The 27323-nt window shown below is 38.5% G+C and overlaps 1 non-coding gene across 1 annotated transcript; it reads right to left on the bottom strand.

Moving 5' to 3' along the window:
- Positions 1-24135: 24135 nt before the first annotated feature.
- Positions 24136-24208, bottom strand: TRNAF-GAA (transfer RNA phenylalanine (anticodon GAA)). Its single transcript has one exon. It is a non-coding gene; the product is annotated as a tRNA-Phe (tRNA).
- Between the last annotated feature and the right edge of the window lie 3115 nt (positions 24209-27323).

Here is a 27323-nt window from a genome sequence, read left to right on the forward strand (position 1 = left end):
ATCCACACAAATTATGTCGGACAAGGCAAAACTTTCAACACGCAACATAATCTGAAAAATACCACAAAACGTATGTTGCATAACTTAATTCCTACATAATTTATGCCAAGTGAGGAAAAAGTTCAGTTTCCGAAGATTAAAATATTGCAGAAATTATGTCTTGCGAAACAAGTCTGTATATTTTCATTAAATAAGTAGCAGAGATAAAAATAAACGATCACAAATATGAGGGGCGAAAATTAAAGACCGGTACGTTTGAAGGACAATCCGCGCAAAAAGATGACCAATCAAGGGTAGGTCTTTTCCTATCCTAAATGCGAATCTATTCCTCGAGGCCAGAGAGTTCAAGAACTTGTCATGTTCAATCTATTGCAATCTAAAATTTTCTTTCCCAAGTTCAATTGTAAATTCGTAGATAGTATGTAATCGGTGATCAGACAAGCAAATAATTAAGTAGAAAAATTAAATAAATTAATTAATATAATAATTAAAAACATCAATTCAACCTTCAACTACAAAAATCATTAATATCTCGTAACCTTAGAAATAGAAAAATTAGTCACGCATGCTATTAGTGATAATATCACAAGTTGTCAAGATCATTGTCACGCCTCAAATCCTGGGAGGCAATACGGGAACCCAGTGCCTCACTTGACCGAGTGTACCAACCTGAAACTTACGAAATATTGACACATGCAAGACAACTAGGCCGACAAGGCCAATCTGTATCACATTCAGTAACATCTTAGGCCGATAAGGCCATACTCAGGATAATCTATAAATGACAACTATATCAACTAAACTGAGATCATCCCAAATGATATGTACATGTATACAGCTGACAAGGCCATCATGAGTGTCAACAACCAGCAAGTCCAAAAGAAACATATCCAAGGGTCGAGAAGGTTACCATGCTGAAGAACTGAACATACAAGACAATTCAACAAGCCTTGAAAGATACACAACTATACTGTGGCTGGGACAGGGCCCTGACTTACCCATCATGTCTATATATATATAGACATATAGCATAAGCTCTCAAATTCTAGATCCGGAAACTCTGGATGACACGGAGCTTACCAATTAAGCTGAACTCGATAACATTTACTGATGAGGTTTATCTGTTAGGACCTGCTGGCATGGAATGCAGCGTCCTCCGACAAAAGGGACGTCAGTACAAAATAATGTACCGAGTATGTAAGACAACTGAAGAACTGTAAACTGAAGCTAAACTGATATATATAAAAACTAAATACAACTGAGAGTCAAGATAATCCGAGAGCATACTTACTTGCTTCTGATTCTTTCCATATAAGTAATACGATAATAGTCTACCCGACCATATATAGGGCTCGGAGTGTAACTACCCAACCACACAAGACACGGTGTATATCTACCCGGCTAAACAAAGCTTCGTGTGTACATCTACCCAGCCATATCAAGCGCGGTGTTAATGCTCAACAGTGGCCTATCTAATTGTGTAGTAGTAATGATGTACAACTGTATACATATGCTCTCTACTAACTCAACTAACATGGGAAAAATACAAAACTGAAAATGGACTCCTGTTGAGGGGCAACTACGATACAAATAAGGTAGACAGCAATGATTAGGATATGCTATGAACAACTTTGCGTTTGAGCATTTCTTTCGGATATCATTTTAGACATAGATTCAATGCCAACAAGAGATAGGGAATAGCGTTTACATACCTTTCGTTGACTTATTCGACAACAACGACGTACTCAGTCCTTATAGAACTTTGATCTACAAAAACGACAGTAGAACTAACGTTAAACTAAGAGAAAACTAGAATATGATACGTCAAGCGACAAGCTCGTCTTATAGTTAACAAACAAATCTTCTATATGCCCTTTCTCCCTTCAAAACACACAACAACAATAATAACAACATAACCAAATCTTTCCATCAATTTCCTGCTTTAAGACATCATAGCAACAACATCAAATTAAACAGTCCACCTAGTTACAACAATCTATATTTGACTTTCGATCGTGATTCGTAAGTTCTCACTCAAAAAACTTAGTCACGACTTAGAGAAAATCAAATACACATAGAAAAAGGGAACCATACCTCAAAAAACAAGAACAACACTTAACCCAAGCTTGCTTTAACTTGATACAACTTCCAAATAAGCAACCAAGTGAAAGAGATGAGCTATACAATCATTATGAACTTCCCAAGGGTGATATCACGTTATAATCTCATATATTCTAGTCTAATCAGTGAGGGAACCTTTAGAGAGTGTTTGGGAGTGTTTAGGATTTGTTTTGGAGTGAAAAATAAGAGGTGTCACCGCTTTAAATAAAAAGCTTTAAAATTCCCACCGCCTCCGACTTACAGTGGACTTGCGTCCATATGTGGCAACATGTGGTCCGTATCGTAGGAAATCAATTCGTGATTTGTATTGATGTATCATAGTCAATATATACAAAGTAGGTATGTAACTGTCAGCATAATGCTAGGCTAAATTATAGGACCTAATTAGCTATACATAAGGAAGAGATCGCGCCTAATATACATTTGCTAATTATGAAAAGAAACATGCCAATATTTACGTTGACTATTTCATAGTCTATCACACCCCCGCAGTCAAAGCGGGAGGTTGTCGTACGCTTAGACTGTCCCTGAAATCATCAAAAAGTATGCGCGGCAGACCTTTAGTGAAAATATCTGCAATCTGGTAACGGGACGGGACGTGAAGAACACGAACTTCTCCACGGGCAACTTTTTCACGTACGAAATATATGTCCATCTCAATATGTTTAATGCGTTGGTGCTGAACTGGGTTACCTGATAGGTATATGGCACTGACATTATCACAATAAACCAATGTAGCTTTCCGGATGGGACAACGGAGCTCCAAAAGAAGGTTTCGAAACCAACAAGACTCATAAGCGACATTAGCCACACCACGCTATTCGGCCTCGGCACTCGACGTAGACATAGTAGGTTGCCATTTGGATGACCATAAGAGTAGATTATCGCCAAGGAAAACATAGTAACTGGACGTGGATAGGCGAGTATCTGGACATCCACCCCAATCTGCATCTGTATAAGAAACAAGAGAGGCAATGGAGGATTTATACAGATGGAGACCAAACTCAATAGTACCTTGAATGTATCGTACAATGCGTTTAAGAGCATTCATATGTTCAACTTTTGGATCGTGCATGTGAAGGCATATTTGTTGAACTGCATAAGAGATGTCTGGTCTTGTGAACGTAAGGTACTGCAATGCGCCGGCCAACTTACGATATTGAGTTGGATCATCACAAGAAGGTCCGGCAATGGGGCCAAGTTTGGCTTTGGTGTCGACCGGTGTTTGACTTGGCTTACAGGCAGTCATGCCTGCACGCTCTATAATATCTGCTACATAAATTTTCTGAGAAATAAACATGCCATGTGAAGTACGGGTAACAGCAATACCCAGAAAATAGCTTAAAGGGCCCAAATCCTTCATAGCGAATTCGGCACTAAGCAGAGACATGATGGATTTTCTGAGAGCATCTGAAGAAGCTGTGAGAATAATATCATCAACATATAGCAGAATGTAAGAAATGTCAGAACCTTGACAATAAATAAAGAGAGAGTGATTAGATCGGCTATGTGAAAAGCCAATAGTGGAGACATAGTCTGCAAAATGTTGGTACCATGCACGGGGAGCTTGCTTAAGCCCATATAATGATTTCTTCAAGAGACAAACATGATGAGGATGTTTTGGATCCTTAAATCCAACAGGCTGATGCATATAAACAGTCTCATTAAGATTAACGTGTAGAAAAGCATTCTTGACATCCAACTGATGAATGGGCCAAGAGTGTGCAAGTGCAATGCTCAATACAGCACGAATAGTAGCCGGTTTGACAACCGGACTGAAAGTCTCGTCGCAGTCAACTCCAACCTGTTGAGACCTGCCATCACCTACAAGACAGGCTTTGTGCCTCTCAAAAGAACTATCAGATATCTTTTTATGACGAAAAATTCACATAGAACGAATAAGATTCACATCAATGGGACGGGGTACCAACTCCCACGTCTTATTTTTAATTAGAGCATCATATTCATCAACCATGGCAGCTTTCCAATTGGGGTCATTTAAAGCACTCACCGGATTTCGCGGGATGGGAGAAATGGAAGTAGTGGTGGAAGTGTTTAAATTAAATGGTCGTTTGGGCTTATAAATCCCATGTTGGCTTCTAGTAGCCATGCGGGTGGGCTGCTGTGCATTGGGAACAGGTGCAGGGATTGGGCCTGATGGCATTGGGCCAGCACTGGGGGAAGGGACGCTGGACTTGGCATGGACAAAGGCACTGGAGTGGGTGCTGGAGTTGGCCAGTTGGGCTGGACCGCAGGGGAATGAGCTAGGGGTGATTGGTCCATAGCTGGCTTGCTACTGGACGGGTGGGTTGGGGATTCTGTCGGTTGGGCCGTGGGCTCAACTGGTGGATTGGGCTGTGACAGAAAGTGCAAAGTGTATGGAGAAATCTCATGGTCCAAAAAACCATAAGAAGTTAGGGTTAGTTTGTGTAATTTTGAGAAGGGAAATTGATTTTCCTCAAAAATGACATGCCTTGATATTATGATTTTCTTGCTTGATAAATCATAACATTTATATCTCCTATGGTTCAACGGATATCCCAAAAATACACACGGGGTGGACCTTGCTTGCAACTTATTAATAGTTGTAGATGGGAAAAGAGGATAGCATAGACACCCAAAAACCCGGAGATGAGAATAGGAGGGGGTTCGTTGATAGAGAATTTGCGTTGGTGATTTATACCCAAGGACCTTGGTGGGAAGTACATTAAGGAGATATGTGGCCATTTGGAGAGCATGATGCCAAAAAGAAGGGGGCATAGAGGAGTGGGCAAAAAGAGTGCGCACTATGTTGTTAATGGATTTATTTTTTCTTTCCGCCTTATCATTTTGAGGGGAGGTATGGGGGCAAGAAAATCTGAAATTCAACCCATTAGAGGTGCAAAAAGATTGAAAAGGCCCATTATCGAACTCCCGCCCATTATCACATTGAATGTTTTTGATGTCTCTTTCGAATTGAGTTCGTATTAATGCCTTACAGGATAGGAAAATAGAATAAACTTGGGACTTTTTAGAGATCGGAAAAGTCCAAAGAAAATTACTATAATCATCAAGAAAGAAAACATAATAGCGGTGCCCATTAGAACTCAAAACGGGAGATGTCCATAAATCATTGTGAATGATATCAAATGGCATAGTAGTAAATGACAATGAATCATGAAATGTCAATTTAATGTGTTTCCCCAAAGGACAAGAGGTACAAAAAGAAGTCCGGGCTTTATTACATTGAATTAAAGCATTACTACGAAGATAACTAAGGATAGCATTTCCCGGATGCCCGAGTCGAGAATGCCATAAGCTAGGTGATGCGGCAATGAAGGTTGATGGTGGAATGGTCCTTTTTGTGGCAGTAATAGGATACAATTCCCCGGTGCTCTCACATCTTATTAGAAGGTTCCCCGTCTGTAAATCCTTCACAGAAAACCCAAGAGGATCAAACTCAACAGAAACATTATTGTCCTTAGTGAATTTGCTTACGGAAATAAGGTTTTTGATGAGTTTTAGAGCATGTAAGACATTTTGGAGATGTAATAGGGGATTAGGTGGGGTTAGGGATGTATGACCATGGCCACGAATTGGAATAGTGCTACCATTACCAACAACAATTCCAGTATTTTTGCTCAAATTAAAATAAGACGTGAGAGTATCTGTGTTGGCAGTCATGTGGGAAGTCGTTCCGGTGTCCATGTACCAATTATCATCCGGTTGATGCATGGACAAAGTGTGCATGGCGGCCTCTACGTCTGTTGGAGTATACCCAGAATAGGATGGACCATGCATGGAATAGGCCTGGTGAGATGGGCGTGGGCCTGCACCAAGAATGCCATTGGGCCTTGGCGTCGGGGGACGCTGCTGCCATGCCCCTGTTGGATATGGACAGGGGGCAGTACCCATTGCTGTGGTGGCCAGGCAGGCCAGTAGTAGCCCCCTGCTGGTGGCTTGGCCGCCGGCGACTGGTGGTGGCTGGTCTGTCCGCCGCCGCTGCGACCAGATTTCCCGCGGTTGTTGGTGTTGTTATTTCCCTTTCCCCTGTTCTTGTTGTAATTCCTGCCACGATTATGATAATTACGGTTATTTGAATTATTGTTACCACCAGGTGGCGGTGGCGGTGGGGGAGCATCATTATCAACAATGAGGGCCGCGGGACCAGAATCGCAAGCTCGTTCCTTGGCAGCGGCGTCTTCGAGCTTGAGTCTAGAGCACACTTCAGAGAAAGAGGGCAGCACGTCCTTCTGCTGGATGGTTGTGACAAAGTGTGCATATGCCTCCGGCAAGCCCGCAAGGAGGCGCAAAACCATACGTTGGTCGGACACTGGCGACCCCACGTTGGCAAGCTGATCGGCGAGGGACTTCAGTTTATTATAATAAGCCATAACCAATCCGAAGTCGGCCATTTTTGTTGTGGTGAATTCTGTTTCAAGGTACGCCGCCCTTGAGTTCTTGTTATCCTGGAAACTCTAAGCAACTCGTTTCCAAACCTTCTCCGCAACATCATCCGCCACGAGAACAGAGGTAAGAATATCATGGGATACGGTGGCGTATATCTATTGGAGAACCACCGCATCGAGCCATTTCCAAAGCGGAAGATCAGCCGCCTTCGCTGCGTTGTACCCGGTAAGTTCAGTGGTGTCAGTTGGTGGTATAATGTGCCCAAGTACGGAGTGGACGCGGGCTAGAACCTTGAAGAGTGTCGCCCATTCGTGATAATGGCCGGTTTCCATGTCAAGGGTGATTGGTATTAAGGATTTCACATTCGTGACAGTCAAAGCAGAATGGAAATTTTTGTCAGCCATTAAAGAGAGGTGAGGGAAGAAGAAGACGACGGCTAGGTTTAGGAGGTGAGGAAGGAAACCTAACTTGATATCATGTAGGAAATCAATCCGTGATTTGTATTGATGTATCATAGTCAATATATACAAAGTAGGTATGTAACTGTCAGCATAATGCTAGGCTAAATTATAGGACCTAATTAGCTATACATAAGGAAGAGATCACGCCTAATATACATTTGCTAATTATGAAAAGAAACATGCCAATATTTACGTTGACTATTTCATAGTCTATCACGTATATCCACCGTATGTGGGGTCGTAAGTTGCTCAATCTCTCTGAATCTCCTCACCTTGATCAGATGGGGGGCATGCAACCCATACCTCTAAAGTATGGTCCGTATGTTGCTCCATATGTTGGAAACTTCGCAGAAATTCGTTCATATCGATTTGATTACCCTCTAATACTTTCAACACATACTAATCATAGTCTTAAACACTTATAACCTTAGGAACAACATCGTTTTCCAATCTTATGTCGATTGACTTATGATGCAACTTAACGTACAAAAATATGGGATGTACCAATCATATATTACAAAAACAAAATGATGAAAGTAAGAAAGAACTTGGTGAATCCTCTCTCCAAACATGCTCTAGTTGTCTTATCAATCTCTGTTGGTCAAAAGTCCATTCAAAATCATTTTTTCTATGTATTTGTAATGTTTATAAACGAACTTGGACCAAATACTCTTAAAGAACCAAAATTGGGTTGGCCTAGGCCTAAGTACCTGCCTTGCCACGCTGCATGGCATGTCGAGCCAATAGACTTTTTCAGAATGCTTCGTTTTCTCAGTCAGCTCGGAAAAGCACCACCAAGATGCAAGGCGCGTCACGCCGTGCATAGCCTAGTTTTCAAAGAGCTTGTGCTGCTCATTTCAGCCTTGAACTTGAACTAACACCTGCTCTCCACGTCGTCCCACACGGCGTGATATGGTATTTTAGGATTGATTTTCATTTTCTCCAACTCTTCTTATGTGCACTTGGTCCTCAAGCCCCGAACTCGACCTTAGTTGATTTCTTGGACTTCTCAAACTTTGAAGCCTCAATTCATTGTTTTAGCTCCAATTTGTTTCTTTTGCACAAATTCATATCCTACACAATAAAATACAAACATTAAGCATCAAAATTGAAATATCAAATCTGGAGGTGAAATGTAGTTTAAAACATACATTTCTAGCCGAATATCACTGGTTCATACTTGAATCTTTGCTTATCCTCAATCAAAACCACACTTTACCCTTACTTTCATTTCTCAAACTAGCGTGCTCTTGCTATCAGTCAACACAATATCATCGTAACACTTATGTCTCGGGTTGGTAATAACACTTAGGCCTCATTTGTTTGCACTTAATGGAGGTCTGTATCTGAATGGTTCAGACTTTAAACCATTAAGTGTATTTATTTACATTAAGATCTAAGCACTTAATTGGTCTGAATAGGTCTTAATCATTAAGATTTTGAGCAAAATCTTAATATCATTAAGAGGTATTTTGTATGGATAATTTTTACCACTGGCTCCATCTCCCCCCATCCCCTACTCCCACCGCCCACCCCCTACTTACCCACCACCACTACCACCCCACCTACCCATCCCCACCATAACCCACCCCACAACCCACCCACCCACCCCAACCCTCCACTACCGGACCCATACCCTAACCCTACCCCCTACTCACCACCAACACCACCCCAACCTCCACCCCCACTGCACAAACCCACCCACCCCCACCACCCCACCACATTCACCACCCACCTACCTTACCCCCAACCACCCCCTAAACACCACCCACCCTAACCCCAGACCCACCCCACCACCACCACCGTACCCCCACCTACCAGCCCCTCCCCCCCCCCCCCCAAAAAAAAAAACCACCATCACTACAAACATTTTTATCAAATAATATTTCATTTTATTAAATTTGTATTTATTATATAATGTTTAGTTTCAATTTTATTTGAATTGTATATTTATTGTGTTTAAATAAATATATTATTATGCACATTCAGATGTTGAGAAAACAAACAGTCTAAATCATTCAATGTTCAGATCTAGAGACAACATCTTAATCATTCAGATGTGCATTCAGATTCAGACGTCTTAATATTAATGAAAACAAATGAGGCCTTAAACTCAACAAATATTCTCCGTGGCATACATTTTCCTGTTAATCCTGCAGAGTACACTTACACAATTCAAAATCAAACAGTAGGGCATAACAACTTAACGTAGAATTAGAAAGATAACCTACCATTGTTGAACGTAACAAACTTCAAGAAGTGATTTTGAATTTTGAATCTTATTATTGTGAGAAATTTTTGAGTACTGCGTGTTATTTAAACTAGTTGAAAATATTTTAAGCAATACAAAATTTAATGTCCTTTAGTGACAATTTAGATAGGTTTTGAACAAGAATTGCAACTGAAAATCCCAGAAGATGTTCGCTGCTATAGCTAGCGACGTGTTATACATTTTTATACAAGATAAATACAATTATTTTGTTAGTGTATATATATTGTATAAGGGTCATGCACAAACATTGTTAAATGAAATATAATTGGTTATACGGATATAAACTGAAAAATATGGCTACGTGGATGCAAAGTGTTGTGTTGGGCGGTATGTTTTAAAAATTTCTCCTAATCTTAACTCCTAAATCTGAATTTTCTAATAATGATTTAATCTCCATATGAAAATTACCTTTCACTTTAACATCTTGGGCGTGATCAATTGCCATCATATGAACTGAAAATCCGTTTACTTCCCCACCACACCCCCACCTAATAGATATCATCATACCCAAATCAAATGGTCCATTTTTCCCTTCTCTCATTAGTTTTAGTATTTTATGTATATATACTGTGATGCAAAATCTTAATTCATAGGCCGATAGGGTCAAGTTCGCATTACTCTTTTATTAAGACCCTATCTCCACTGAAGTGTAGTTAACAAGTAACTAAAAGAGAAAAAAATACAAAAAAATCCCTTGGCAAGTGGACGTACACAAAAATGCACAGCTATTAGAGTTATTTACTTTATACCCGATATTTTTCCACTTTATCTTTGGGAGAGGGGAGTGGAGGATGAGGTTTTTATGCATGCATATAAAGAGCAAAAGTAAAATGCATGCAATTGCATGAATGAGAATGACTTTTCTTCAGTACCATTTTGGCACGGGGAAATAAAAATTTGAAAAGGAAAGATTTTTAGTGAGTACCAGAGCACTCAAGATTAATGTCCTCCAAAGTGAAAAAACAATATAAGACAAAAGAAGAGTTTTAAGTCGTAGACAAATATTAATATTATCACTCACAAGTAAATATATTAATAAACATTAATTAATGACTGGATAAAGTTGGTAACTAATTTACAATGATCAGATGAACAGGTACGAAAACTACAATATTAGGTATGGATTTGAATGAATATAGTAGTTTTTGCTTAGATTCAATACTTGTATTAAAACTTTCATTAAACAGGTAGAAAATTTGTATTTGAATCCAAAAACGTAATTAAAATGAATTGTGAATTTAATGATAGATTCAATACTCATAAATTTCAAATTCTGACTCTGAATTTGCCGATAAACTCTATTATGTGTATTATATTTATTACATTATTAATTTACATAACTTTTAACATCTTCTTTCTCTCTCTCAAGGACCGCCACTTTGAGAATCAACATGATAGTATGCACATGCTTCTCCATAGATTCCAAAGTGCATAAGAAGATCATTCTTGATGGTCACAAATAATACACTTTCTAACTTTACACATAGTTCCATCTCTCTCACTCCCCCTGGAAGCTGGAGATAGAATCAAGTCAAGTTACTTTTCTCTCATCTTTCATTTCAATGCCATGTAATTGTAGATATATATATCTTTTTCCAAAGTGGTGGCCTTTTTTTTTTTTTCCCTCTTGTTTTTTTCTTGTTAGGAGACAGCCAGCACACAATCCCTCGACAGACGGCTCTAATTTTTCTCTTAAGTAATGCCTAGCTATTGGCCGTTGGCTGTCTAGAAATCTTTATGTGTATGTGTGTGAGTGCTGCTTACATAAAGATAGCTATTAATTTGTAAAATTATCATGCTATTTTGTTATCGTTATTTTCCTTTTCCTTTCAAATATGCTTTTGTTTCACTTCTTTTGAACTGAGGTTTTATCAGAAACGACTTCTCTATCCCACAAATGTAAAGATAAGGTTCGCATATATTTTACCTTCCTCAAACCCAGTGGCGGAGCCAGGAATTTGGCGAAGAGTGTGCAAATTTTCTTCTCACTTGTGTTAAGGTTGTGCAAAATTAAATATATACTCATAGTAACTAACATTTAACCTATGTACACTGCGTAATTTTCCGACGAAGGGTGTGCACCTGACCACCCTTGGCCGAAGGTGGCTCCGCCCATGCTCAGACCCCGCTTATGGAATTACACTAGGTACGTTATTGTTGTTGACCATTGTTGAATTGTTTTGTTAATATTTAGTCACTATTTAAAATATAATTAAAAATAATTCCTTTGTAAGGTAAAAATAAAATTAAGACAAAATACGGAAAAAGTTTGAAGTTTTGATAAATGAAACTCTGATCACATATGCTGGAATTTGGATAATTTCTACTGTTTCAAATGTGCAGTCGAACTGTAAAAGAAATCATGAGGGTTTGAATTGGTGTACTTCAATTTGAATTGTCATAACTCGAACTGCCGTCTTGGCATCTTAATAAAAATCATGGATTTTGATCTTATAAAAATGAACTCAAACTCCATAAAATATTTCTAGAGTTTGAACCGTGTTAATTCTGACTCCAAAGAATTTCCTATAATTTATGTATTTCAAGTTGCACGGCATATCTTCAAATTTATCACCCGAATAACATTTTTATATTGAAAAATGGCGAAATTTGATAAGTTTTAAAATGCTGCCTAAAGTGTTTAAAAAGTGGTTATTTACCTTTTCTCCCCATCTATTCAGGGCGGAATGTGATCTTGATCCTTTTATTTGTCGTTTCTGCAACACTAAGAAAATTATTTGTAGCATTAATCATTATCTCTCCTCAAATGCTTTCTGACTTAAGACGTCTTGCGGTACGGCGTGGAGAGGCAGATTTAAGATTTAATCTTTAAAAATTCAACGTTTTAAATTTTTTAGCATTGAACCATCATATTTATAAAGTAACGCGTTCATACCTATTATTTATTGTAATTTTAGTAAATTTTTACACATATATTTATACCCCGCATCGAAAGTTTGGGGTTCAATTGAACTCCAAGTTATAGTGCTCCATCCGCCTCTGACGGCGTGAATTATTTAGCTGGACAGATTTGAAAAAAAAAAATGAAAAGTTATACTTAGTTTTTTAAAATGACAATTATCTTAAAGTAAATTTATTTAACTAAAGTGATAAATAAGAAGAACCAGAAAGAATATATAAGATAAAAATATCAAACTCAAGGTTTTGTCTGTCTATTATACTTGTGATGGAGTGCGTGAAATGACTAATTAAAGATTTTCTGAATATTGTTTAAATTTACAATTTTGTTGGGGGAATATTCTACTAAGAAGTGGTTCACTGACAAGAGAGTTTTGACTCAGTGTTTTTTTCCATTTAAAGTAAAAAAAAAGTTGGGGGGTTTTGTTGGGGGGGGGGGGGGAGTAAATAGTGCGAGACCACATAACTATCAACTGTAATTTTAACTAAAAGTGTCTGAACCAGAAAATGTTCAACTTTTTATATTTATGTGAAAGCATTTGGTTACACTAAAGACAGTAAATTTCCAAGCTCCTAAGTATATCTATAAAACCATGTGACATAAAGATTACTAATCTTTTTGCCTCATTTCTACAAGCAGATGAATATTTTAAACCAGTATATTTGTACCCATAGTAATGTTTTATCCCTAAATTAAAGCATCTTCCTCTTTGTTTTATGCCTTTTAATTTTATGTAAAGGCTATAGCAATATACCTTTCTTCGGTCCTTGAGAAATGGTTATTTGGCTCTTTGCAAAAAAAAAAAAAAAAATTTATGACTTTTTTACAAGAAATTTTTATTTTTTACACATAAGAGATCTAAAAAAAAACACATAAAAGATCTGAAAAAGTCATTTTTCATTATTCAAATTGTAAAAGGCCAAAAGATCTTATTTCCTCCTTTCTTCAAGTGGGTGTCACCGGATATCTTTTCATCGAAAAAAATTATTAGATATGTATATATAAATAAGATAAAAATAAAAGTATGGGGTATAAATATAAAAAATGATATCGCCTGTCATTATAGTGACTTCAAATATTTGTATCATTTTATTTAAAAAAAAAATCTACGTACGTCACTATTTTTCTTTCCACGTGTGCCATTTGAAGATTCCAATGCTTATTTTATCCATCCTTAAAGATGATCCCCTCCATTACTTGTTGCACTTTCTTTGTGGATTTTCTAGTTTTGGGTAATTTTTATCAAGAAGCTATAATCAGATGTTGTTTCCTTTTTACAAGTAATGTTCTGTGCTAGTTCACGCTAATACTTATAAAATCCCATGAAATGAATCCTTATCTTTACTTAGTGTCTCCTTATTATTATGGAAATTTTCAGTTAAAAGAAATCCTAGCTCTTTGATGTTATATCACTTTTGGTTTTTCCTGCATCCCTCACTATGCTTATAAGTAATTTGTCTAATTGTAGGTCCTTGAGAATTTCCTGGTCAGAGAACTTGTACAGCAAAATTGCACTAAGCATTTCCTCTCTTGTTTTAGTGTAGTTTTCATTTTAATTTGAGTTACAACGTCCACATTTTGACATTATTCAATTTATAAAACTTCAATACGACAAATATGTATTCAAACTGCTGTTATTTTCCACAACTTGGCAAAATAAGTTTTTCTGATAACAAACTTTCTTGATTTATGAACATATGCAGCTATGGAAAAAAAATAAAAATAAAAATGAACGGAAATATGAATTAGACAAAATGTTTTCCGTTAGAAGCCCCAGCATAGGCTTATTAATCTCTTTGACCAAGCCCCATCATTATGGAATGTTCCATCTTGAAAGGGTAAAAGGTCAAAGATAGGTTTGCTTAATACTTAATCAAAACTAGGAATTATGAAGCTTTATATATAGACCTTAACTAGACCTCACATGATTTACATTAACCGCCCCATGCATGCTTAAACTTTATACTAATCTGTTTGACTACCCATTTTTTAATAGAGAAAAGCCACTTTTAGCTAAGCCTTTTAACTTTAGTGTTGAATTTTCTAATTGTTTAATACTCCATGATGAAATTGCTTAAGCTGTAAGAGTTTTCCCTTTTGGGCTAAGATATGCTTAATTAAACTAAATTCTCCAAAAGGTTGATCAATTAGCTGGTATTGACTGTGATACTCTCTTACCTTTAAATGTTAGCTTTTTATTCTTACTCATCTGTTTAATCTAAGAGAATGGTTAAATCATAGGGGTGGAAATTTCGGCCCAGGCCCAACTAACTCGGCCAACCCGCCCCAATTTTCATGGGCTTGGGCATGATATACAATGATGATGGGCTAAGTTTGGGCTAAGCCCAACTTAACCCATTTATCCAAGGTAGCCTAAAACAACCCATTACTTTAGCTCAAATTGACCCATTCATTATATATCCCCTGAAGTGAACTTCTCAAACCCCCATTTCGGTTGATTAACTACAAAATCCATAGTTAAAAATCTTCAAACCCCAATTTCTTATTTCTCCATTTCTTCTTCAGCAACTTCTTTTGCTGCTACATAATATTTAGCAAAATGGTAGCCTAAAAGAAGAATCATGTCACTAAAATGTTACACCTCGTAGCTTGGACGTTGAGTTCTGTAGGTGTCAACTGCTTAATTGTGAACACTGGAGTGATATGCGCCTATTTTATGGTTATAAGGATTTACGATCATGTATGAGAAATATTGGAAGGATTGGAGGTCAAATGGGCGGAAGATGAAACATTGGGCGAACTGGGCAGAATTGCCCTTCGCGTTCGGGAGATGGCCTCGCGTTTGCGATCGCAATGGAAATTCCAAACCATCGCGTTCGCGAAGGTCAATTATTAAGTCGGTTCCACCGACTTTGACCCCCCATATAAAGGATAAAACCCTTTTTTTTCACCAGAATTTTCCCAAAAATAAACTCATAAATCAGATGAGGGTGTGAGGATATCATAAATTGAGTGATTTTCAAGTGGCGGAATATTAGTTTAGGTTCGGATAGCGCGTAGTTGTGATTGTAGTATCGTTTTGCGGTGGATTCGGTTTGGATTCTAGGCGAACACTGAAGATATTGTTGTCCTACTAAGAATAAGGTATGAATCTCTCTCTATTGATATTACTTTAGGTTTATTTACGGAGATAGAGCGATTACATGGTTGCGTAATAAAGTAGTTGGTTGAGAAATCGGATGAACATCTCATGGGACGTTTTATGGAGTATTTTAGTATCGATGATGATGTTGTGATATTAGTGTTGTTGTTGTTGGTGGTGGTTGTTGGTATTGTGATTTCCGGCTAGGGGTATAAACAGGGGAGATGCTGCTCGAATTTCGGCAGATTCTAAATAGATTTCATTTGAAGGCTTAAGACAAGTATATAAAGATAAGCCTAACAATGGTATGAATTTCCTTGATTGTAGATTTGCGAGTTCGAGAAGTAAAAGTTGGGCGAATAGATAAGCTTTAAGGTATGTTAAGGCTTTCCCTTTCTGTCATTTTGGCATGATCCTATGACATGAGCGAACAACGAGTAATCGAGTCTCCATATTACTCTACGCTTATAAGTACTAGGAGTATCTCAGTTCTTGATGATCCTATACCTCTTGTTATGATTGTCCCTTTTATTCATGGGTCTTAAGTTGTGTATCATGATTATGCTAGTTCACATTTATGCATTGCTTTCATTTACATATGTGCATATTGACCCGTGACCAGAAAGCGTTATATACGTGTATATTATATATATGTGGGGTATGGGGAAGGGCAAGGCGTTATATACGCATTACCATTTGATCAGCTGGTGCACAGTGATGATGATTATGATGCCCGAATGGGCCATTATGTTATTATGCCTGAAGGGGCCATTATGTTATTATGCCCAAAGGGACCATTATGCTATTATGCCCGACGGCGCCTATATAATATATGGATCAGGCCGTGGATGCTATTATGCCCGAAGGGGCCTATATAATATATGGATCAGGCCGTACGTTCCACGGCACTATGAATATGACCTATGCATATCATACGCCCTCAAAGGCATTTTCAGTAAGCAGAGATATATAGATATGTTCAGATAGTCAGATAAATAGATGCATTCAGTCAGTCAGATTAGCTTATGAGTTTCAGATTCTTTTTATGACTCCTATATGTATGTTACTCTTATGCCTTACATACTCGGTACATTATCCGTACTGACTCCCCTATTGTTTGGGGGGCTGCGTTCATGCCCGCAGGTATAGATAGACAGAGAGGCGATCTAGCTCCGTAGAGCCTCTTCCCAGCTTTTGTTGGTGCGCTCCACTCGATCCGGAGCTGCTGTCTATTTTGGTATGTTATGTTTGATGTATATGTATACGGGTACGGTGAGGCCCCATCCCGTCCCTTCTACAGTTGATGCTCCAGTAGAGGTCTGTAGACAGTCGAGTACAGTTAGACTTGATGTAGCCTTATCGGCTTGTACTATTATTTTTTTAATATATATATATATGCATAGATGATTGATAGTCCTTAAAGTTGTTCTGATATGAGTCAGCATGGTTCAACTATGAGTCTTATGGGCCACCCACTTATCCAGTAAGGTGCAGGTACGAGAGTAGGGGTGTTTGGTCAGTAGTGTTCAGGCACTCGTCACGACTCAGTGGATGGGTCGTGACAGAAGTAGTATCAGAGCAGTTCCGTCTTAGGGTTGTCTACATACCGTGTCTAGTAAAGTCTTATTTATGGGTATGTTGTGCACCACACTTATAAGCAGGAGGTTACAAGACATTTAGGATGTTGCCGTTCTTTCCATTCTAGATCGTGCGATAGAGCTGTGAGATAAGAAATTCCCTTTTAATGATTTGTTCTGATTTTAGCAATGCCTCCCAAGAAGGCTACAGCAGCCCAGAAGGGAAAGAGGGTGGCTGGTGAGGCCACTAGCCATACACAACGGACTACTAGGGCTCGAAGCGAGTCTCAGAGTGAGAGCCCGTCTCAGACCTCACATACCCCGCCTCCAGTACCTACCCAGTGCCCCCAATTGCTCAGCCAAATGCACCGAGCCAGGATGTGCGGGATGCTGTACAACTATTGACCAGATTGGTAACCGCTCAGGCTCTACAGCAAGGAGTTAGCATCGACCAGGCAGATCGAGCTGGCGGTGCGAGGGTTAAGACTTTCCTCGATTTAGACCCTCCGGAGTTTTCGGTGTTGAAGCAAAATATGGACCCTCAGGACTTTATTGATGGTATGCAGAGCACCTTGAGGGTTATGCATGTTGATGAGGTCGAGTCCATGGAGTTGGCTTCTTATAGGTTACGTGACATCACAGTGTGGTGGTATCAGACATGGGAGCTATCTAAGGGAGAGAATTCCCCTCCAGCCGTATGGCAGGAGTTTTTAGATGCTTTTATTCATCATTATTTACCACCAGAAGTGCGACGAGCTCGAGCAGACAGATTCTTGCATCTTAAGCAGGGTAATATGAGTGTTCGGGAGTACTGTATACACTTCGATTCATTAGCCAGGTATGCCCCGGCCATAGTGGCCGATTTGGAGGATAGACTCCATCATTTTGTGGTTGGTATAGGGCCGCATCTGATTGATCAATGCACGACAGCTACATTACAGCCGGGCATGGACCTTTCCCGCATACAAGTGTAAGCGCAGAATTTAGAGGACCATAAGCACCAGCGGAGAATGAGGCGTGAGCATGATCGGGGCCATAGTAAGAGGACCAGATCTTTAGAGATGGCTGGTGAGTTTATGGGAGGACAGAGGCAGCAGCATTCCCGGTATCCCTTTCATTCAGCAGGGAGTGCACCTTTGCGGTTTCCAGGTCAGAAGTTTGATCGGTTTTCTTATTCTGGATTGGGCCAAAGTTTTAGGGCATCAGGTTCTCAGCATAGATCAGAACCAGGACAAATGAGGCTACCTTTTTCGCGGTGTGCACAGTGCGGTAGACCACATTTGGGGCAGTGTCGATTTGGATCAGATGGCTATTATGCTTGTGACCAGCTAGGCCATAAGATGGGTATGGATTGGTTAGCTTCCTGCTATGCTAATGTCGACTATAGAACGAAGGTGGTCCGGTTCCAATTTCCCGGCGAACCAGTTTTAGAGTGGAAAGGTAACGCTGCTTCGCTGAGGGGTAAGTTTATTTCCTACCTTAAGGTAAGAAAAATGATCAGAAAAGGGTATATTCATCACTTAATCTGGGTACATGATATACAATAGAGCCTGCGACTTTTCAGTCTGTCCCTGTGGTTAATAAGTTTCCAGAGGTGTTTCCAGATGAGCTTCCAAGTATCCCGCCAGAGCGGGAGATCGATTTTTCTATTGACCTATTGCCAGATACTCAACCCATATCCATTCCTCCTTATAGAATGGCACCCGCTGAGTTGAAGGAGTTGACGAAGCAAATGAGGGATTTACTTGAGAAAGGCTTTATTAGGCCCAGCACATCGCCATGGGGAGCACCAGTATTATTTGTAAGGAAGAAGGATGGCTCCTTGCGAATGTGCATTGATTATAGACAGTTGAATAAAGTGATCATAAAGAATAAGTATCCACTTCCAAGGATTAATGACTTATTTGATCAGCTGCGTGGTGCCAGGTATTTCTCGAAGATAGATTTGAGATTGGGATATCATCAGGTTAGGGTTAAGGAGGAGGACATTCCGAAAACAGCATTCAGGACTAGATATAGGCATTATGAGTTTCGCGTTATGCCATTCATATTGACTAATGCTCCAGCTGTGTTTATGGACTTGATAAATCGTGTATTCCGACCCTTTCTAGATTTGTTCGGGATTGTATTCATAGTATTTTGGTTTATTCACCGTCAGAAGCCGAACACTCAGGCCACCTACGTGCGGTGCTTAGAGTTCTTCGAGATAAAGAACTATATGCGAAGTTTTCTAAGTGTGAGTTCTGGTTGAACTCTGTGGCTTTTCTTGGTCACATTATCTCAGATGAAGGTATTAGGGTGGATACCCAAAAGATAGAAGCCGTGAAGAATTGGCCAAGACCCACGACACCAACGGAAGTACGTAGTTTCTTAGGTCTGACAGGATATTATAAGAGGTTCGTAGAGGGATTTTCCTCTCTTTTAGCCCCCACTTACCAAGCTGACCCAGAAATCAGCTAAGTTTCAGTGGACGGATGCATGTGAGAAGAGTTTTTAGACATTGAATGATAAGCTGACCTCGCCACCGGTCCTAACTCTTCCAGAAGGAACAGACGGCTATGTGGTTTATTGTGATGCCTCAGGTGATGGGCTAGGTTGTATATTAATGCAACATGGCAAGGTTATTGCTTATGCTTCTAGGCAACTGAGGAAGCATGAACAGAATTATCCAACTCATGATCTTAAGTTAGCTGCAGTGATCCATGCCTTGAAAATGTGGAGGCACAACTTAGACGGTGTTCATGTTGATATTTATACTGATCACAAGAGCCTTCAGTATATCTTTAGGTAGAAGGACCTGAATTTACGACAGAGGTGATGGCTAGAGTTGCCAAAATATTATGACGTTGATATTCTGGAAAGGCCAACGTAGTTGTATATGCTCTCAGTCGTAAATCCATGGGTATTTTGTCGTATATGTGGTCGGAGAAAAGAGATATAGCCTGTGATGTTAGTCAGCTAACCAGATTAGGAGTTCGGTTGATAGACACAGGTGATGGAGGAGTTATAGTTCAAGATACAGCGATGTCGTCTTTGATAGCCGAAATAAAGAAGCAGCAATACGAAGACCCTGTTTTAGTACATTATCGAGACACAGCTCCTTAGAAAGAAAAGACACCCTTTGTGATTACGAAAGATGGAGTACTCAGGTATCAAGATAGGTTATGTGTCCCTAATATTGCGGGTCTCCGTCAGCAAGTTATGGGGGAAACTCACTATTCCCGCTATTCTATTCACCCAGGCTTGACAAAAATGTACCATGATCTCAAGGAAGTTTATTGGTGGGATGGTATGAAAAGAGATATTGCAGAATTTGTCGCTCAGTGTCCAAATTGTCAACAAGTCAAAATAGAGCACCAGAAGCCCGGAGGTTTGTTGCATGCTATAAAGATTCCGACATGGAAGTGGGAGGTAATTAATATGGATTTTATTACAGGTTTGGCCCGTAGTCAGCGGAAGTATGACTCAATATGGGTCATAGTTGATAGGCTTACAAAGTCAGCCTACTTCTTACCTGTCAGAACTACTTATACAGCTGAAGACTATGTGAGGCTTTATTTTAGAGATTGTACGACTTCATGGTGTTCCTCAGCTATTATTTCAGATAGAGGAGCGCAATTTACAGCTAACTTCTGGAAATCTTTCCAAAATGGATTAGGGACTCAGGTGAGTCTTAGTACTGCATTTCATCCGCAGACAGATGGGCAAGCGAAGCGTACTATACAGACACTTAAGGACATGCTGAGAGCTTGTGTAACTGACTTTCGAGGTAGCTACGATGATCATTTACCTCTTATCGAGTTTGCATATAATAATAGTTATCATTCCAGTATCCAGATGGCTCCTTATGAGGCTTTATACGGGCGGAGATGTAGATCACCTATAGGGTGGCTTGATGTTGGAGAAAATTAGTTAACCGGCCCAGATTTGATACAGCAAGCAGTTGACAAAGTGAAAACCATCCAAGAAAGATTATTAGCGGCGCAGAGTCAACAGACATCCTTTGCAGATAACTGGCATCGCAAGCTAGAGTTCGAGATAGGAGATTGGATTTTCTTGAAGGTCTCGCCTATGAAAGGGGTGATGAGGTTTGGCAAGAAAGTTAAGCTAAGCCCTCGGTACGTCGAACCATATAAGATTATTCGTACAGTGGGTAAAGTACCATATGAGTTAGAATTACCTTCTGAGTTAGAGTCCGTACATCCGGTATTCCATGTGTCCATGCTCCGTAAATGCATAAGAGATCCCTTGAGAGTCATGCCAGTAGATGATATCCAGATGACTGAGAAATTATCGTATGAGGAGATCCCTATGGCTATATTAGATAGACAGGTCCGTCGGTTACGAACTAAGGATGTGGCTTCTGTTAAAGTACTCTGGAGAAATAATAATGTCGAGGAGATGACTTGGGAAGCGGAAAAGGAAATGAAGACTAAGTACCCGCACTTGTTTCCGTTGTCCTAGGAGGCACAGGCTGAAACATCATAACCCCCAGGTATTGGATTTATCTATAGCTATTGTGATTGGTCGTGTGAGGCTATATTATTGTATATTTTAAAATGTGATCCTATGTGGCCTTATTTTGGGTTGCTGTACAGGATGGCAGTGGTATAATTACGGGGAAACTCTTGCAAAATTTTCATAGAATTCCTGAGAGTATTAACATTCGAGGACGAATGTTTCTAAGGGGGGAAGGATGTTACACCTCGTAGTTTGGACGTTGAGTTCCGTAGGTGTCAACTGCTTAATTGTGAACACTAGAGTGATATGCGCCTATTTTATGGCTATAAGGGTTTACGATCATGTATGCGAAGTATTGGAAGGATTGGAGGTCAAATGGGCGGAAGATGAAAAATTGGGCGAACTGGGCAGAATTGCCCTTCGCGTTCACGCGATGGCCTCGTGTTCGCGATGGCCATGGAAATTCCAGACCATCGCATTCGCAAGAGGACCTCGCGTTCGCGAAGGTCAATTATTAAGTCAGTTCCACCGACTTTGACCCCTATATAAAGGGTAAACCCCCTCTTTTCACCATATTTTTCCCAAAAATAAACTCAGAAATCAGATGAGGGTGTGAGGATATCATAAATTGAGTGATTTTCAAGTGGCGAAATCTTAGTTTAGGTTCGGATAGCGCGTAGTTGTGATTGTAGTATCGTTTTGCGGTGGATTCGGTTTGGATTCTAGGCGAACACTGAAGATATTGATGTCCTACTAAGAATAAGGTATGAATCTCTCTCTATTGATATTACTTTAGGTTTATTTACGGAGATAGAGCGATTACATGGTTGCGAAATAAAGTAGTTGGTTGAGAAATTGGATGAACATCACATGGGACGTTTTATGGAGTATTTTAGTATCGGTGATGATGTTGTGATATTAGTGTCGTTGTTGTTGTTGTTGGTTGTTGGTATTGTGATTTCGGGCTAGGGGTATAAACAGGGGAGATACTGCTCGAATTTCGGCAGATTCTAAATAGATTTCATTTGAAGACTTAAGACAAGTATATAAACATAAGCCTACCAATGGTATGAACTCCCTTGATTGTAGGATTGCGAGTTCGAGAAGTAGAAGTTGGGCGAATAGATAAGTTTCAAGGTTTGTTAAGGCTTTTCCTTTCTTTCATTATGGCATGATCCTATGATAGCAGCTCTGTAGAGCCTCTTCCCAGCTGTTGTTGGTGCGCTTCACTCGATCCGGAGCTGCTGTCTGTTTTGGTATGTTATGTTTGATGTATATGTATTCGGGTACGGCGAGGCCCCATCCCGTCCCTTCTACAGTTGATGCTCCAGTAGATATCTGTAGACAGTCGAGTACAATTAGACTTGATGTAGCCTTGTCAGCTTCCACTCTTTTGATGTACAGTATATAGCAGCCGTGTCGGCTTGCATTGATATTTTCTTTATATATATATATAATTGATAGTCCTTAAAGCTGTTCTGATATGAGTCAACATGGTTCAGCTATGAGTCTTATGGGCCACCCACTTATCCAGTAAGGTGTAGGTACGAGAGTAGGGGTGCTTGTTCAGGCACTCGTCACGACTCAGCGGATGGGTCGTGACATAAAAGCTCGTATCTACTTCTTCAAATTTATAATAGTTGCTTATATAAATCTTTTATTTTCTTAATTTTTGTTTGCTGCAAATCTTTTATTTTCTTAATTTTCTTTTGCTGCAAATCTTTTATCATGTCACTAAAAGCACACTGCATTGTGATGTTTAGTTTGTCCTTCAAAATTAGAGCTTATTTCTCTGTTAAACAGTCTTTTTTTTTTAATCTTAATCTGCTACAGGGGTTTGATGATGTTGATAGACCATGATGATGTCGAGTCCAATGAATTAAATGTTGCCAGTTCATCAAAACAACGTAAAACCACTTCTAAAGTTTGGAACTCTTATGATGAGTTTCCATTGAATAGTAATCCTGACAATAGACTTCGGGCTGAATGTAAGACATGTGAGAAAGCATTTTTGGCCGACTCAGTAGTTGGAACTACAAACTTAACGCGACACATAGCTAAGCACAAGTTTGACACATTAAAGCGAGGTATGCCAATAGATCTTAAAGAATATCGCGAAGTTATGGCGAAGGTTATAGTTAGAGATAACCTCCCATCTTGTTATGTAGAATATGAAGGTGTTAGAGAAGTGCATTCTTTCTTAAATCCTACCGTTAAAACCATTTCAAGAAATACCGCAAAAGTTGATGTGCTTAACTTATACCATGATAAAATGGAGATAGTCAAGAATGAGCTCCAAGCTATTTCGAATAGAATTTGTTTGACATCGGGTTTGTGGTCATCAATCACATAAAATGGATATATTTGTGTTACCGCACACTATGTTGATTTAGATTGGATTTTACAAAAGAAGGTTTTGATATTGCGTCATGTACATCCTCCTCATAGTGGTGCTATTTTGGGTCCAAGGTTGATTAATTTGTTGAAGGAATGGGAAATTGAAAAGAAAATATTTCTATAACATTAGATAATGCGAGTTATAGTAAAGGTGTTGTGGATCACTTGATTGAACATTTTAAGCTGATGGATTCTTTGCTTTGTGATGGAGATTTTATCTACACTAGGTGGACAAAACATATTTTGAAAATAATTGAGAGTGCTATTTTTAACATTATACTTGGTTAAAATCCTGAATCCTCGCTCTCAGTCAAAAAGTTATAATGGGCAACTTAGTTGTGCAAGTACGTTTGGGTAATCTGACAAATGTAACCAATTTTTTCGCATTTAAGAGAAGGAAACTAAATTTTGTCAAAATAAAGTACATACCAAAATGCGGTGAACGTGGATCGAACACGTGACCTTCAGATCTTCAGTCTGACGCTCTCCCAACTGAGCTATCCCCGCATGTATCTGTTGCTATTTTCATTCTAGAGAAAACTCTAATAGGCTTACGATTTACATAATGATTATTCCCCGATAATTTTATCCATAAATTTGAGTCTAGGCGGAAGTTAGATCATAAAACAATTAACCTGTAACTTGTAACAGTATCATCCTTATAATAATTTGACTGATGAGGTGATCTCAAAATTGGCACCCGGTATCTAATTTTAAATTATTGAGTGCTACCAATTTGTTGTACAACTTGCAACGTATATGCACGCACAAGTACCTCTCTCGTCAAAAGAAATGCCACATTTATATAGTGCAAAATAGCGGTGGCAAATGGGTGGGTTTGGTTGGATTTGGTTTGATTGAAAATGGTTTGAACAAAAATGGGTTGGGTTTCAAACCGCCAATACTTTATGTGGGTAAATATGGGTTGAGTGATACATGGCTAGGTTGGTTATGGGTTAACCCATATTATATAAGTGTAATATTATTTCAAGTGTATGTTTATAATTTTTTTTTTCTTTTGTCAAGTTAAATTAATTTTTTCATATAAATATTAGGGATGAGGGGTGGGGATGGGGGTAGGAATTTTTTTTTTTCATTTTTTATAATTTTTTTATAAAATAAAATATATGAAATTGATTTTTTTTTGGGGCGGGAGGGGGGGGGGGGTTTGAGGTGGGGGACCAAAAATTCTTTTCCATTATTTATAAATTTTTTATAGAAGTAATATATATATATATATATATATATGAAAATTGAATTTGGGGGGGGGGGTCATGGAGGGGGTGGGGCAGGGGTAAGAATTATTTTTTCCATTTTTTATAAAACTTTTATAAAAGTAAAATATTTGAAATTGATTTTTTTTTGGGGGGGGGGGGGGGTCGGAGACGGGTGGGGTGAGGGTGGGGGTAAGAATTTTTTTTCCATTTTTTATAAAATTTTATAAAGGTAAGATATATGAAATTGAATTTTTTTTGGGGGGGGGGGGGGTATGGTGGGGATGGGGGTAGGGATCGGAGTGGGAGGAGTGGGAGGTAAGAAAAAAAATCTCCTTTTTTATAAGCTTTTTATAAAAGAAAAATAAAGTATATGAAATTAAAAAAAAAAAGTGTGTGGGGGTGGGTGGTGGGGTAAGGGTTGGTGTGGGAGGTAAGAAATAAATTTCTCATTTTCAAAATGAGTTGTTATTAGGTCTAGTGTGTTTTTATATGGATACCCATATTTTATCCATATTTGCCCATATTTTTATGGGTTAAAGAGATAATTGAAGCTCATATTTACCCACCTGAAATATGAGTGACCCAACTCACTAACATGTGGATAAAATGGGCTAATTTTCTAAATATGGGCGCAAATTGCCACCTCTAATGCAAAAGGAAAGTGTAATTCAGCCATATATAATCAGAAACTATAAATACTTCAACAGTTTTATTGTAAAGTGAAAGAGAACTAGAGAAGTGCTTCCTTCAAGGACCAAAGTCTGCCTTTAGTTTTCTTGATGTTTCTCTTATTTTGTTTGGTAAGTATGTTGCATGACCTCTTATTTACATTCTTTCTCTTTTATTTGATATTCTTAAAGCCTTTCTCGACATTTTCTTCTGTCTCTGCCTAATTTTCTTCGATATTTTTTAGATCAAATTATTCAATACATCGATCTATTTAGAATGAACTTGACATAATATATTGATGCAAACTGACTGTATAGTGAGTGTTGTTTCTCCAATGAAATATTCAATTGCCAAGTTCAGTGGGCAGTAAATATTTGTGTTGAATTTAGAAATTTGACCGATCGGTCTAAAATAATCATTCGCTAGTCAAAATATACAGAAAATATATAACATTATGTATAAAATATATATACTTTTTGTATATTTTAAACATTAATATACGAGAAATATACATTTTCCGGCTATACATTAATAGCGTGAAAATCTCATCTCAGATTTAGCTTGAAATATTTGCTGTGAAGTGACCTGCTGTGTCACTATGGGCTTGAGATATCTCGGTGACGGATTATTGAGTACTGGGAAATGAACTATTGCACAGTTTGGCCTTCAAATTGATTGGTCTTTAATTTTGGTCCTTCAAAATTGAACTTATACCTAATGGAGCATAATTTCTTTTAGGGAGAGAGCATAAATTATGTATATTATGATTCTTAACTTATGTCCTTCTAGGCATAAGTTCAATTTTGAAGGGAAATAATAGAAGACCAACCATTTGAAGGCTAAAATTTAAAGACCATCACAAAATAGGGGAAAAAGCGCAAATGATAACTTCTTAGCCCAGTGGATCCATGTTGATTGGCCCAACCTTCCCACCTTCACCTTCCTAACTTCTTGGGGGAAATGGTACAAGTTATACATAAAATTGTCATCTTTTTTACCCAAAACGTTTTTAGCGCAAACAGTCCTAAACATAATGGCATTATGTAGCCAATTTTATATCCAGCCCCTATAATCATGCTAAGCAACATATTTTTTTTCTCTAAAATCAGTAGAATATCCCACCCCTGTCCCCCAATTAATAGTATGTAATTTTCCATAATAGAATCCTTCTATCAAGGGTGTCTAATTGGACTCAATCCATTCAAATAATAGTTCAAAATGATTCTTCCTACTTTTTTAGCCAAATTAGCTCCTTTTTTTTTTAATATTATATCCAATATAACGTCTCTATTTTTTATTTCATATGTTGCTATATATCTTAGGTATCTTTTGACTATTCTAGTATATTAAAATTTTAATCATGAATATTTTGACTTACTCTATATATGCTACATTGTATACATTCTTATCATTTGTATACATAACTGAAGATGTCTTTACAATATGTATATTCGAAAGTTTGTCTACATCCAATTCTCAGAATGTATACATGTACTTCACAATTCTTAGAATGTAGACACGGTACTCTTCTTCTCCACCGAATTCTCAGAATGTATACATGGTACTTCACATTAGATATCAGATTGTACACATGGTACTTCACAATATATATCAAAATGTATACATGGTACTTCACAATATATGCCAGAATGTATACATGGTGCTCTTCTTCTCAATCGAATTCTCCAGACGTATACATAGTACTTCACAATATATCATGATAGATTTTCGATTTT

Source organism: Lycium barbarum, chromosome 4 (genome assembly GCF_019175385.1).
Source record: "Lycium barbarum isolate Lr01 chromosome 4, ASM1917538v2, whole genome shotgun sequence".
Classification (NCBI taxonomy): domain Eukaryota; kingdom Viridiplantae; phylum Streptophyta; class Magnoliopsida; order Solanales; family Solanaceae; genus Lycium; species Lycium barbarum.